The sequence below is a fragment of the Syngnathoides biaculeatus genome, chromosome 12 (genome assembly GCF_019802595.1).
Source record: "Syngnathoides biaculeatus isolate LvHL_M chromosome 12, ASM1980259v1, whole genome shotgun sequence".
In the NCBI taxonomy this organism is placed as follows: Eukaryota; Metazoa; Chordata; class Actinopteri; order Syngnathiformes; family Syngnathidae; genus Syngnathoides; species Syngnathoides biaculeatus.
In genome coordinates, this window is record NC_084651.1 from 27,298,155 (window position 1) to 27,311,685 (window position 13,531).

A 13,531-nucleotide genomic window follows, 5' to 3' on the forward strand; every position below is an offset into this window, starting at 1 on the left:
GAGAGGATGACAACACCCATGTAAAAAAAACGTTAAAAAAATCACACATTGTGATTTCTGGATTTTTCTTTTTAGATTAACTCTCACAGTGGACATGCACCTACGATGAAAATTTCAGATTTCTCCATGATTTCTAAGTGGAAGAACTTGCAATCTGGTAGGGTGTTCAAATACTTATTTTCTTCACTGTAAAATGTATCCCAATATCCCATACATTGTTTGTTTCTTTCGGCTTGTCCCTTTCGGGGTCTCCACAGCGTGTCATCTCAGATGAACGCACATATGTTTGGCACAATTTTTACGCCGGATGCCCTTCCTGACGCAACCCTTCTTAGGGAGTGGAGGCCCCAGTGGGATATGAACCCACAACCCCTGGTTTTCCAAACCAGCGCCCTAACCACTGAGCTACGGGGCCTCCCAATATCCCATACATAACAGTTGGATTGTACTTTCAAACAGGTTGTATTTTTATATTTTTTTGGTGCTCAATGCAGAAATGTGCAGAGAATACATCTGCAGTCTGCAATTGTGCATGTGTGCAGTTTAGAGGCAACAATGATCCTGACCAATATTCAACATGACTGTGCGCACATTTGTTGTGTACCTGAAACAATCAAAGTTGACACATACACATGCACACACCCGCACACACACACACAACCTCATGCTGATACAGGTGAAACATCAGGCAGCGAAATGTAAGTGCAGTATAGTGTTCCCTCACTATTCACGGGGCTTATGTTCCTTACCCCGCCCCCTCTGCGAATAAAAAAAATCTGCAAATACTGTAATGGATGCAGTATTAAAATACCTATGTATGATATTTTATCATATTTTTGCAACCAAAAGGCGCTCTTAAAAGTCTTAAATTTTACCCAAAATGGACAGCATGCCTTATGTGCACAGTGTACTCCAATATCTATAAATATTGTGTGATTCATCCAATGAAGTACACTTAAAAACAGCAGTTACTTTGTTAGCATGGATTCTAGCATGTGTTTTTGCATGATTGTAAGCTACCATATGATGGTACTCACAAGGGAGTGAGAATAAATTACAGTTACTATCTCTGAACAGAAGAAACTAACATTGTCCCAAAATGGTCCTAAGAGTGTAGCCAGGTCTTTATTCAAGATGTTGTTCACACTCACGGTCTCGCATTAAAACTAAAATGATCACACCACAGCAAACAGAATAGCATAACTAGCAAATAATAAAACAAATTAAAGAATGACTGAAGAAATAATTGACACAGAACATGCACTTTACACACTATTAACATCCTCCTAGCATGTTGGGAGGATGTATAAAGTGTTTAAAGGGCATGTATTTAGGAGAGAATTTAAGCTCTCGAAGTGGAGTTCAAAATGCGGCATATTATGAAAAAAAATTGAGTGCAAAATCCACAAATATGTGGAGCCGCATACAGTGTACCGCAAATGGGAAAGACAAGGGTCACTGATGCTGTACTGGTCCACAAGACTGACTTTGATATGGGCACCGTGGGATCAATTACCGCTCAGGGGTGGTGTCGATTTTTGCGCCATGACTGACTGCTGTCCCCTTCAGGGTGTAGTCCGCCTTTCGCCCATTGTTAGCTGGGATAAGCTATGTGAAGATTGTGAGAATAAGCGGCTTGAAAGATGGAATATGAGATGAATGAAACTTTTCTCACAAATTCAGCAATCTCTCTGTATACCCAGAGGGAATTTGTAATTCCAGTAATTTCCTTTATTTGAATTGATGCCAAAATATGGCTGTCAAATATAAATTACTGTTTTTATTGTTACAAATCTTGCATATGCAAATACATGAGAGAAAGTTTAAGCAAATGTAGATGGTTGGAAATTTACAATGTAAAAGTATTTCTTTCTATATTAAAGACTAAATGAATACTTTCGACTCTATAGGTTTATAGGAAAACTTTACATTAGACACGGGTTGTAACCTTTATGCACCAAGAGTCTTATTGTTTGACTAATGTATTTTCAAAAATATTGTAGGGACAACACCCCTTCCAACTGGCTAAGAAGTAAGACCATCAGAGAGTATCCCATGGGGCCACCAGGAAGAACCTGAAGGTGTTCAGAGATATCTTTTGAGTTTTTTTGTATTAGAAATTGCCATGTCAACATTTTACTGTGAGGCAAGACACAGAGCAAGTGATATTTGATGCTCCACTCACTGTCGTGAGCAAAATTATTTCGAAAAAACTCAAATGTCAAAGGCATCATTTGTCTTTCAAGGTGATGGGATAGAACAGCCTTCACTGTCACACATATGACTAGACCATACCTGCTGCTGGTTTTCTTCTACTATCCATGATGATCTGCGTTACATCTAATCCAAATAAGGCATGCATACTTTAGCACATGCATGTTATCTTGTTTGGTGTGACATTATTACTGAACGGCAGGACAGGACAGATACAGTAAAATGCCATTAAAAAACAACAACACCATAGGAACAGGGGAGAACCTAATGATGATTCCATATGCATGTTATTTGACTCAATGCCTTCTAAAGAAAAATGCAGCTATAATAATATTTAGAAAATTGAATACTATAGGGTGGCATGGTTGTGTATCTGTAGAGCATTGGCTTCGGAGTTCTGAGGACTGAGGTTCAAATTCCGGACCTGCCTGTGTGGAGTTTGCATGTTCTTCTTGTGCCTGCGTGGGTTTTCTCCGGGCACTCCAGTTTCCTCCCACATCCCAAAAACATGCATTGGAGGCTCTAAATTGCTCCTCGGTGTAATTGTTAGTGTGACTGTTGTCTGTCTCCATGTGCCGTGCGATTGGCTGGCAACCAGTTCAGGGTGTTACCTGCCTTCTGCCCAATGAGAGCTGGAATTCGGCTCCAGTACTCCCACGACCCTCGTGAAGATAAGCAGCTCAGAAAGTTGTTGGATGGATCGATACTATAGTATCTGTTTTACAACCAGTTTCACATCATGGTTGGTCACATATGTGTTATTGGTTATTATTTTCTATTGAAGTGTTGACATATTCCATAACTCAAAGCTATAATTGTAAGTAATATAATATACAATATAAACAAAATGACTGTATGTATATAGAAATACATTGAAGCTCTGTATATAGATTGCAAAGTACAAACATACATTACAATGAATCTGATATTTACTTTTCAAATTAAGGAGCATTGTGTGCGGATTCAGTGCTTTTAGTTAGACATCCATCTAGCAGACATGAGTTCTGTTTGATAATTCCCTAATTGTACATTTTGGTGGGATTTGAGTTAAAATCCACCTGCCTTCATTCTTGTACATGCAGATAATCAAACAAAACCATGTCATGTCATCCAGACTGACACACACTTGTAGGTATAAAGGTTTTGTTTCTTTGACAAGGTAGTAGAGCAGGGGTGCCCAAAATTTTTTACCCCAAGATCTACTTTTCAAACAGACAGCCTCTCACGAGCTACCGATGCGGGTGATGATGGTCCCAAACCATTTTAAGGTTAATGTTGCCTCCTATAATTAAAATACAGAATTAACTTTTTGTGCACTCTGTTTTCATCCTGGATCAGGCCGTGCCAAGGTGGAATTTTAAAATTACACACGATCTCAAAACTCACTTTCTACTTTGGCTTCAGACCAGACCTGTCCCACTTGGAAAAGAGAAAATATTTTCCAGTTTAACTACTTTTTTTAATTATACACATACTCCGACAGTCATTGCATCTTAAAACAACAGCATTTCTTGAAAGTGAAACGTTAAAAAACATTATCCTTTAATATCGAAAGTAAACATAAGCAGCATTTCTAGCTCGTCTTTGCTCTACGTTGCCCAGACTGTGTTGCTAACTAAAGCAGTGGAGGTGGACGCTGTCATTTTAAAACACATTGATGGGCTGCGTAAGGACTGTAACATTTGTAATTATGAGTGTATGTCTTTAAGAGTGGGGGGGGGGGTGTAAGCTAAATCTTGGAAAAAGAGAGTGTGGTGGAGCAGCGTTCATTGTTAGACAATGTTCCGTGTGCTGCCTAAAAGAATCGATGCATTGAGCACCCCTGTCGTAGAGAAAAGCATTCCTTATGACAAGATTGACAGCTCCCTTGTAAAATAGGTCAATATTGTTTCAGTCTTCGTTGATCAAATATTAGTTATACCTACCAAAAAAAATTACGTATCCGTTTGAAATATTAAACTTAAGATAGGTTTGATTTTAAATTATTTAGTAACATGGGGCCTCATGTACAAAAGGTGCATCCGCAAAAAAACTTGGCATATATTTCTTTTCATGGCAGAATAATCAAGAATGAAAAAACCGAGGAAATGACCCCTGGCACTCGTGAACTTCGTGGCTGGCATACACACGTTCATGGCGTATGCACGTTTCTGTAGCTGTTGGTGCTTTGACATGATGCTCAGAAACTATTATAATGTATCTACATATCAGAGACACATGAACAATTAACACTGATGAGCTATTAACATCTGGCAACATTTGATTTCAACGATGTAAAAGAGGCAAGTACTCGGAATTTACTTATGAACTAGTATATTTTCTGAATCATTAATGTCGTTGAGGACACCTATTAATTGATCATTGTGATCATTTAAGCGATGATTGTCCTCACAATTGCTTCTTGTGAATCCATCAGTTGCATGGAAAACAAAGAGTCAGAATTTACTTCATTAAAAAATGTACATCGGTTGTACATGAGTTAAATGTGTCAATTTTTATGAGGAGGAGAAGAGGGATAAATTGGCATTTTAATCATGCGCAACTGATGTACATGTTCAAATTAAGGAACGAAAAATTTACTCTTTATCAGGGTACACAGGTGAGGAAAGGACAAGTCGGATGGGCAGCAACAACCGGTTCTTGTTCTTTTCCTTTCAGCATGTCCTGTTAGGGATAGCCACAGCACTTATTCTTTTTCCATGTCTCCTGCATCATCCTCTCTTACACCAACTGCCCTCATGTCTTCCCTCACAACATCCATCAACCTTCTCTTTGGTCTTCCTCTCGCTCTTTTGCCTGGAAGCTCCATCCTCAGCAGCCTTCCACCAATATACTCACTCCCTCACCATTGAACATCTCAAAACCATCGAAGTCTGCTCCCTCTAACCTTGTCTCCAAAACATCTAACAATGGCTGTCCCTGTAATGAGCTCATTTCTAATCCTATCCATCCTGCTTACTCTGAGCGAGGACCTCGACATCTTCATTTCTGCCACCTGCAGTTCTGCATCCTCTTGTTTCTTCAGAGCCACCGTCTGTAATCCATACATCATGGCCGGCCTCACCACTGTTTTATAAACTTTGCCCATCATCCAGTGGATACTCTTCTGTCATAAAGAACGCCAGACACCTTCAGCAAGTTGTTCGAACCTACTTGGACCCGTTTCTTCACTTCCTTACCACACTCACCATTGCTCTGGATTGTTGATCCCAAGTATTTGAAGTCGTCCTCACTATCTATTCTCCCTGGAGCCTCACCCTTCCCCCTCCATCCCTCTCATTCACACACATTTATTCTGTTTTACTTCGGCTAATCTTCATTCCTCTCCTTTCCTGTGCATGCCTCCATCTTTCTTATTGTTCCTCCACCTGCTTCCCACTTTCACTGCAGATCACAATATCATCTGCAAACATCATGGTCCTAGGGGATTTCAGTCTAACCTCATCTATTAGCCTATCCATTACCACAGCAATCAGGAAGGGGCTCAGAGCTGGTCTCTTATACAGTCCCACCTCCACCTTAAATTCTTCTGTAACACCGACAGCACAGCTCACTTCTGTTCTGCTGGCCTCATACATGTCCTGTACTCTTCCAACATATTTCTCCGCCACACCAGACTTCCGGATGCAGTACCACAGTTCCTGTCCTGGTACTCTGTCATGGGCTTTCTCTAGATACACAAAAACACAATGTAGCTCCTTCTGACCTTCTCTGTACTTTTCCACAAGCATCCTCAAGGGAAATAATCCATCTGTGGTAGTCTTTCTAGGCATGAAACCAAACTGTTGTTCGCAGATACTTACTTCTGTCCTGAGACTAGCCTCCACTACTTTTTTTCCAAAACGTCTTTGTGTGGCTCATGAACTTTATTCCTCTCTAGTTCCCTCAGCTCTCCACATCGCCTTTGTTCTTAAAACTGGGAACTACCATACGTTTCCTCTTTTTTGTCGCCCGCTAGTATTCTGTTAAATAAGTTGGTTAAAAACTCCAGTCACCTCTCCAAATTGCTTCCATACCTCCACACGTATGTCCTCAGGAAAAACTGCCTTTCCATTTTTCATCGTCTTTAGTGCCTTTCTAACTTTCCCCTTACTAATCATTGCCACATCCTGGTCCTTCACACTTGCCTCTTCTACTTTTCCTTCTCTCTCATTTTCTTCATTATCAACTTCTCAATGTATTCTTTCCATCTATTTAGCACACTACTGGCACCCGTCAACACATTTCCATCTCTATCGTGATTCGCCCTTACCTGCTGCACATCCTTCCCATCTCTATCCCTGTTTTTAACCAACCTGTACAGATCATTTTCTCCTTCTTTCATGTCCAACCTGGTGTGCATGTTTCTTGTTTAGCCTTCACCATCTCTATCTTTGTCCTACATTGCATCTCAATGTATTCCTTTCATCTCTACTGAGTCCTCTCAGTGTCCCACTTCTTCTTCGCTAACCTTTTTCCTTGTATGACTTCTTGTATTTTGGTGTTCCACCAACATCCTTCTCCCCTTTCCTACCATAAGACACATCAAGTACTCTCCTGCCTGTCTCTCTGATCACCTTGGTTGTTGTGGTCCAGTCTTCCGGGAGCTTCTCCTGTCCACAGAGAGCCTGTTTCACCTCTTTCCGAAAGGCTGCACATCCTTCTTCCTTTCTTAGCTTCAACCACTTGGTTTTCTACTCTACATTTGTCTTGTTAAATTTCCATCCCATCACCACAGTCATCCTACAGACCACCATCCTATGCTGTCGAGCTACACTCTCCCCTACCATGACCTTACAGTCAGTAACCTCCTTCAGATTACATCCTCAGCACATAATGTAATTCATCCGCGTGCTTCTACCCTTGCTCTTCTAGGTCACATAATGTTCCTGCCTCTTCTAGAAAAAGGTGATCACTAATGACATTTCCATCCTGTTTGCAACTTCCACCACCATCTGTCCCTCAAAGTTCCTTTTCTAGATGCCATACTTACCCATCACTTCTTGATTTCATTGGCTTTCTTCACCAAAATGTCCATTAAAATCTTTCTCTTTCAACTTTTGATCACATTACCTGGGGGCATAGCCACTAATCACATCATACATAACACTCTCAATTTGAAGTTTAAGCCTCATCTCTCGATCTGATTCTCTTTTCACCTCCGAGACATTCTTAGCCATCTACTCCTTGGTAAAATTATTTAAACACTGCCCCAAAACTTCTAGCCTTACCCTGTGTCACCCCTGTGGTTCTGTTAGCTTAATGAAGCCGTGATCTCCAGCTCTCACTAGAGCAGTTCACAGTCGAGTGTGAAGCGGCTGGGATGAGAATCAACACCTCCAAATCTGAGACCATGATCCTCAGTCAGAAAAGGGTTGCGTGGCCTCTCCGGGTTGGGGATGAGATCCTGCCACAAGTGGAGGAGTTCTAATACCTTGGGGTCTTGTTCAATAGTGAGGTAAGAATGGAGTGGAAGATTGACAGACGGATCGGTGCAGCTTTCCGTTGTGGTAAAGAGTGAGCTAAGTCGAAAGGCGAAGCTCTCAATTTACTAGTCGATCTACGTTCCTACCCTCACCTATGGGTACGAGCTGTGGGTCATGACTGAAAGAACAAGATACCGGATACAAGCGGCTGAAATGAGTTTCCTCCACAGGGTGTCCGGGCTCTCCCTTAGCGATTGGGTGAGAAGCTCCGTCATCCAGGAGGGGCTCAGTGTCAAGCCACTGCTCCTCAGCATTGAGATGGAGCCAGATGAGCTGGCTGGGGCATCTGATTCGGATGCCTCCCGGACGCCTCCCTGGTGAGGTGTTCCGGACATGTCCCACCGGAAAGAGACCCAAAGGACAACCCAAGACATGCTGGAGAGACTGTGTCTCTGGGCTGGCTTGGACACGCCTCGGGATCCCTCTGGAAGAGCTGGAAGAAGTCGGTGGGGAAAGGAAAGTCTGGGTACCCCTCCTGAAGCTACTACCCTCTTGACCCAACCCGTAAAAGCGGTAGAAAATGGATGGATGGATGGATGGATGGATGGATGGATGGATGGATGGATGGATGGATGATGGATGGATGGATGGATGGATGGATGGATATTTACTTTAAATGCAGTTGTGGACAGGGATGTGTCAGCTACTCTAAGGTGTGTTCATTTCCACTTTGATTGGGATGTACAAGGGAAATGTGCTTGGATTCATGCATATGCACAGATTCCTATATCTTTGTGTGGACAAAATGTTCTATTTTTGAGCATACGCCATCTTTCAGTAGAAAAATCCACGCAAGGCTTTGTACATGAGGCCACTGGTCTACCAAAACTGAAAATGGACAAAGTTTTTTTATTCATCCAGAAAAAAACCTTTGTGAGATCAGAGGGCACTAATATTGACTGAGAAGGTCTTCTTCACACCCTCACTTCTTGTCTATCCCAAATAAGTTTAATAACATTTAGGATGTGCTTGAGGTATCCATTTTAATTTTATCTTCCTTGGGTGTCATCCAGCCCAATGAAATTAATACTACCATTCATAATATGTAGTTCTACACAATAATAATGATTTACTTGTATTAGAAATATATAAATGGAGTATTTTCTGTGACTGATTGTAAAATATTAGCCTGGCTATACAGTATTTTGAGTTTGAGCTTGTATTGTGGCAACCTTAAATTGGTTTGAAACTAGTGAGAAGTTAAAAGATCAAACAAGATGAATTAAAGACAGACAAGTGTTTCAGTTTTCAAATCAGAAAAAATGGCTTGATAGGAAGACCATAGTATTTATATAAAGTGTTCCTACTTGTTTAATTGACAGAGGCCTTATGAAAAGTAATGCAAAATCTTTATAAAAAAAAAAATCAAAGGTGAAGGAACTTTTAAAGTTAAACATTTGACTATTTGAAAGAAATAAGACTTTGAGTTGCTTATTTTACTTTCAAGCGAATAACAAATAATTTAAACGTACACAGTGTAATAAAATTTATATTACAGTATTACAGTAGTTTCCTGATGGAACAAATATGTCAATGATATGTCTTGTTTCATTTTTTTGCTTGTCAGAGTCACATTTTACTCTTCACTATGCAGCCGGACCTTATTCCAACTGCAATATAGTGTAACATTAAAAACAATGACGATGACCCAAAATATTTATGGTGAAGATAACACACCGAAAAGTGCTCCTCAACAGATGTTTTCACAAGATTGAACTTACAAAACAATTTTTATATATTTTTTTCCAAAACTTGATGAATATAAAATTGACTAGGATCTACAGTATATAGATTGGTATTTATTCATTTGAAATTCTTTGGTTTTCAGATTATTACAATATTCAAATATGGACAAGAGGGCATTATAGACACTTTGCATGCAATTGGTAAGGTATGAGGAACTAACTGTATTTTTATTTACTTTTTCTTTATTGATATGTACAATTAAGCCTAAGCCTAACTCCAATGCAATTAGGAGATTGTGTCAAATGTAGATATAAAAAGAATACAATGATTTTCAATCTATGTAATACACTATAAAGACAAGTTATTTAATGTTCAAACTGTTGAATGTTTTTGTTTTGTTGCTAATATCGACTCATTTTTGATTTGATGCCTGCAACACATTCCAAAAATCTTGGGACAGGGGCAATGTAAAAATGTGAAAAGTGAGGAAGGCTCAAAAACATCTGCTTATCACATTCTACGAGTGAACAGGATAATTGGAAACACCTGAATGTCAAGAATGGGTATGAAAGGAACATCACCCAGAGGCTCATCTGTTTTTCAACAGGAAAGAGGAATGAAGTTTAATACTGCGAATAACCCCTTGATCAAATAGTCCAATAATTTAAGAACAAGATTTCTCAGTGTGCAATTGCAAGTAATTAGGGATTTCATTATCCACAGTCAGGAAAATTATCTAAAGATTCAGAGAATATCTGTGACCTTCGAGCCCTCAGGCAGCACTGCATTAAAAACCGTCATCATTGTATAAAGGATATTGTCATTAGGGGTCAGGAACACTTCAGAAAACCATTGTATGTTAACACAGTTGGTCGCTACATCTACAAATGGATGTTAAAACTCTACCATGCAAAGCGAATGCCATAGACAGGTATCAAGAACACCCAAAAAGTGCCATCTGCTTCTCTAGGTCCAAATTTATCTGAAATGGACTGACGCAAAGTGGGAAAGTGTGCTGTTGTCTGATGATTTCATATTTATAGTTGCTTTTGGAACTCATGGACTTCACGCTCATCATTCCAAAGAGGAAATGGATCATGCGGGTTGGTGTCAGTCCAAAGTTCAAAATCCAGCACCTGTGATGGTATGGGGTTGGCTTCGTGCTCATGCCATGGGTGACTTACACATCGCTGAAGGCTGAAATGTGCATACAGGTTTTGGAGCAAAATACTTTATGCTGCCATCCAAGCAATGTCTTTTTTTTTTTTTAGATCCCTTCTTATTCCTGCAACACAATACCTAGACACATTCTACATATATTACAATATCATGGCTTCATAGGAAAAGAGTGTGAGTACAGCACTTAGACTGGCCTGCCAACAGTCCATATCCGTCTAAATGAAAATGTGTGTCACATGATCCATCCATCCATCCATTTTCCATTCCGCTTGTCCTCATGAGAGTCACAGAGCTGCTGGCTCCTATCAGCTTACTCTGGGAGAGAGGGCGGAGTACACCATGAACTGGCTGCCAGCAGTCACAGGTCAAATATCTACAAAAAAAAAAAAAAGCAATTTTCCCTCACATTCATACCTATGGGCAATTTAAAATCTTCACTCAACTTACCATGCATGTTTTGGGGATGTTGGAGGAAACTGGAGGACACAGAGAAAACCCACGCAGGCAAGAGGAGAACATACAAAGGTTTTAGAAGTGAGGCTGGATTTTAACTCCTCAGAACAGTGAGGCAGATGTGCTGAGCAGTTAACCACCGTGCCACCTGTGTCACATTACTGTATAAAGCACAAAACATGACTAAGGAGACCATAGACCTGAATAAATTAAGTTGTACATCAAAGAAGATGAGAAAAACTTTCTCCCATGACACTTCAATAATTAGAGACCTCAGTTCCCAAACACCTTCACAAAATGAACGAATATCTGAAAATAAATAAATATTTGAAATAAATAAACTAGGGCCTCCACTCATCTGAGATGACATGCTGTGGCGACCCCGAAAGGGACAAGCCGAAAGAAACTTCAAACTAAATATATTCAGCAGTTTGAACATGGTTGAGAAGGATTTGCAGATCATTGTATTCTGTTTTCATTTACATTTTACACAGCAGCCCAATGTCATTAGAAATGGGATTTTTACATAGATGACAGTATTGGAGAAATTCTTTGGATTTATTGGATATCTGCCAAATCATTTAAGTTTGTGCAGCTATCAACAACATTGAATTGGTATGTACAGTATATTTCTTTCTGAGCTTCAACATGACCAGTTGTGGTGTTAACTGAGCTCAAATCCTTTATTGATCCATTTGAGAGTACACTTCAGATAAGTGTGGTATTTGTAATGTTTTAAAGAGTAAATATGTTGATTTTTATTTCCAATGTTATTTGTACTTTTTATTAATATGCACAAAGGCAGCTGTCATCACGCAATGCCAAAATTGATTTTCCTAATCTGTCACTGAATGAGAGTTAAAAAAAAAAGATAATGTTCACCAAATGGTTTATTTTGTGCTTGTGCTGTGTCTGTGTATACACTATCTCAGAGGTGATTTGTTTGAATACAGTATGCTAAAAAAACAATCAAACAGATGAGTGCAGGGGAGGGGAAAGGGCGGGGATAGCCATGCAAAAGCACCATACAATAGAACTTGGCCAGTGAGTTTACCCTCAGAGATTAAATTTATCAAGAACAAATAAATTGATGTAATCGTTTATGCGCTCAAATGATCATGTAGCAGGCCCGGGTGTCATGGTCCTGCCGTTCCAGCTCTGGCTGTGCGGGTCCCCGCACACCTGCACTGATTGGGAGGTGCACACCTGCGCCTCATCTGCAGTAATTAACCCAAGTATATATGGGACCCAGCGGACGTTCTGTCTTTGCCAGATCGTCGCCACCCATGCTTCATTCCCGCACTTCCGCATTCCTGACGCTGAATCCCCTTGTACCGATCTCTGCCTGTTTCCTGACCAACTCCGTAAGCCTGTCGCTCCTGTTTCTACTGCTTGCTCTGACTGACTCCCCAGCTTTCGACATGGGAACGAATAAAGACTTTCCTCCAACTGCCTTCCTGTCCACCGAGTCATGCATTTGGGTGCATCCTCATGTTCTGGTTATTACAGAATGATCTGGCCAAGACACGGACACAGTCGACTCAGAAGCCATCCTCCGCTCGTTACAGATCCATGGCAGACGCCTGGATGAGCAGGAGGTTGCTCTTCAGGTAACAAAGCAGAGGCTTCACAAGATCTGTGCCCGGCTGGAGCCATGGCTAGCTTCCCAGGCTAGCACCGCTACCACCACGCCGACGGCGGCTGCCCCGGCTCCTACCCCAGCCCAGTTTACTCCTATTACCCCCGCCAACCCCGGATATTCAGCGTACCGGAGCCACACCTCTCTCCCGACCCGAACGCTTTTCTGATGACTCTGGGAATGTCAGACCCTTCCTCACTCAGTGTGATCTTCACTTCGAGCTACAGGCCTCCGCCTTTCCGACGGACCGCTCAATGATTGCCTTCGTCATTTCCCACCCACATGACAGGAAGAGCAGAGGGCCACGGCGGAGTGGAGTCGCAACTCCGGAAGGTGCCACTCCTGAACGGCTTTCGTTTGCGCCATGATTCAGGTGTTCCAGTACGCCGCGCCGGAATGCAAAGCAGCAGCGACGCTGATTACGTTATGCCAGGGACAGGGTCACGTGGCTGATTACGCCATCGAGTTCCGCATCAGGGCAGACGAAAGTCGATGGAACGAGGACGCTCTTCTCGATGCCTTCTTCCAAGGGCTCTCTCCGCAGATTTGCAGCCTCCTCATCGCCGTGGACCTGCCTACCTCCCTGGATTCACTCATCGCCCTAGCTCTCAAGATCCATCAGAGGCTGGCGATCCAGGGACAAATGGACGCGCTTATCGGAGGAGAGCCGGGAGCGTCCGTCCCGCCGGCTTCCCTGCTATCGATGCCCACACCCGCGACAGAGCCCATGCAGGTGGAAGGACTCGATGGGCCGGCAGAGGAGCGTCCGCGACGGCGGCAGGGGGGACAATGCTTCTACTGTGGTCGCCTGGGCCACTTAGTAGCCCACTGTCCGGTCAAGCCCAAGCGTTGCGCTCTCAAGATCATGACGTGTGAAATACACCAAGGCGCAATC

General features: G+C 41.8%; 1 protein-coding gene and 1 non-coding gene across 4 annotated transcripts in view; one reads left to right on the forward strand and one right to left on the reverse strand.

Annotated features, from left to right (window-relative positions):
* Window positions 1–342: 342 nt before the first annotated feature.
* On the reverse strand, window positions 343–415 carry trnas-gga (transfer RNA serine (anticodon GGA)). The gene has a single exon. It is a non-coding gene; the product is annotated as a tRNA-Ser (tRNA).
* A 1,599-nt stretch (window positions 416–2,014) lies between these two features.
* Window positions 2,015–13,531, forward strand: part of LOC133509353 (cGMP-dependent protein kinase 2) — a 120,943-nt gene continuing 109,426 nt past the window's right edge. Inside the window, exon 1 of one of the 3 annotated variants that reach the window (XM_061836175.1) lies at window positions 2,015–2,081. The gene's annotated coding sequence lies outside the window, so the exon portion shown is untranslated. The remainder of the gene's footprint in view (window positions 2,082–13,531) is intronic. The other 2 variants (XM_061836176.1, XM_061836174.1) reach the window with 2 other exon arrangements.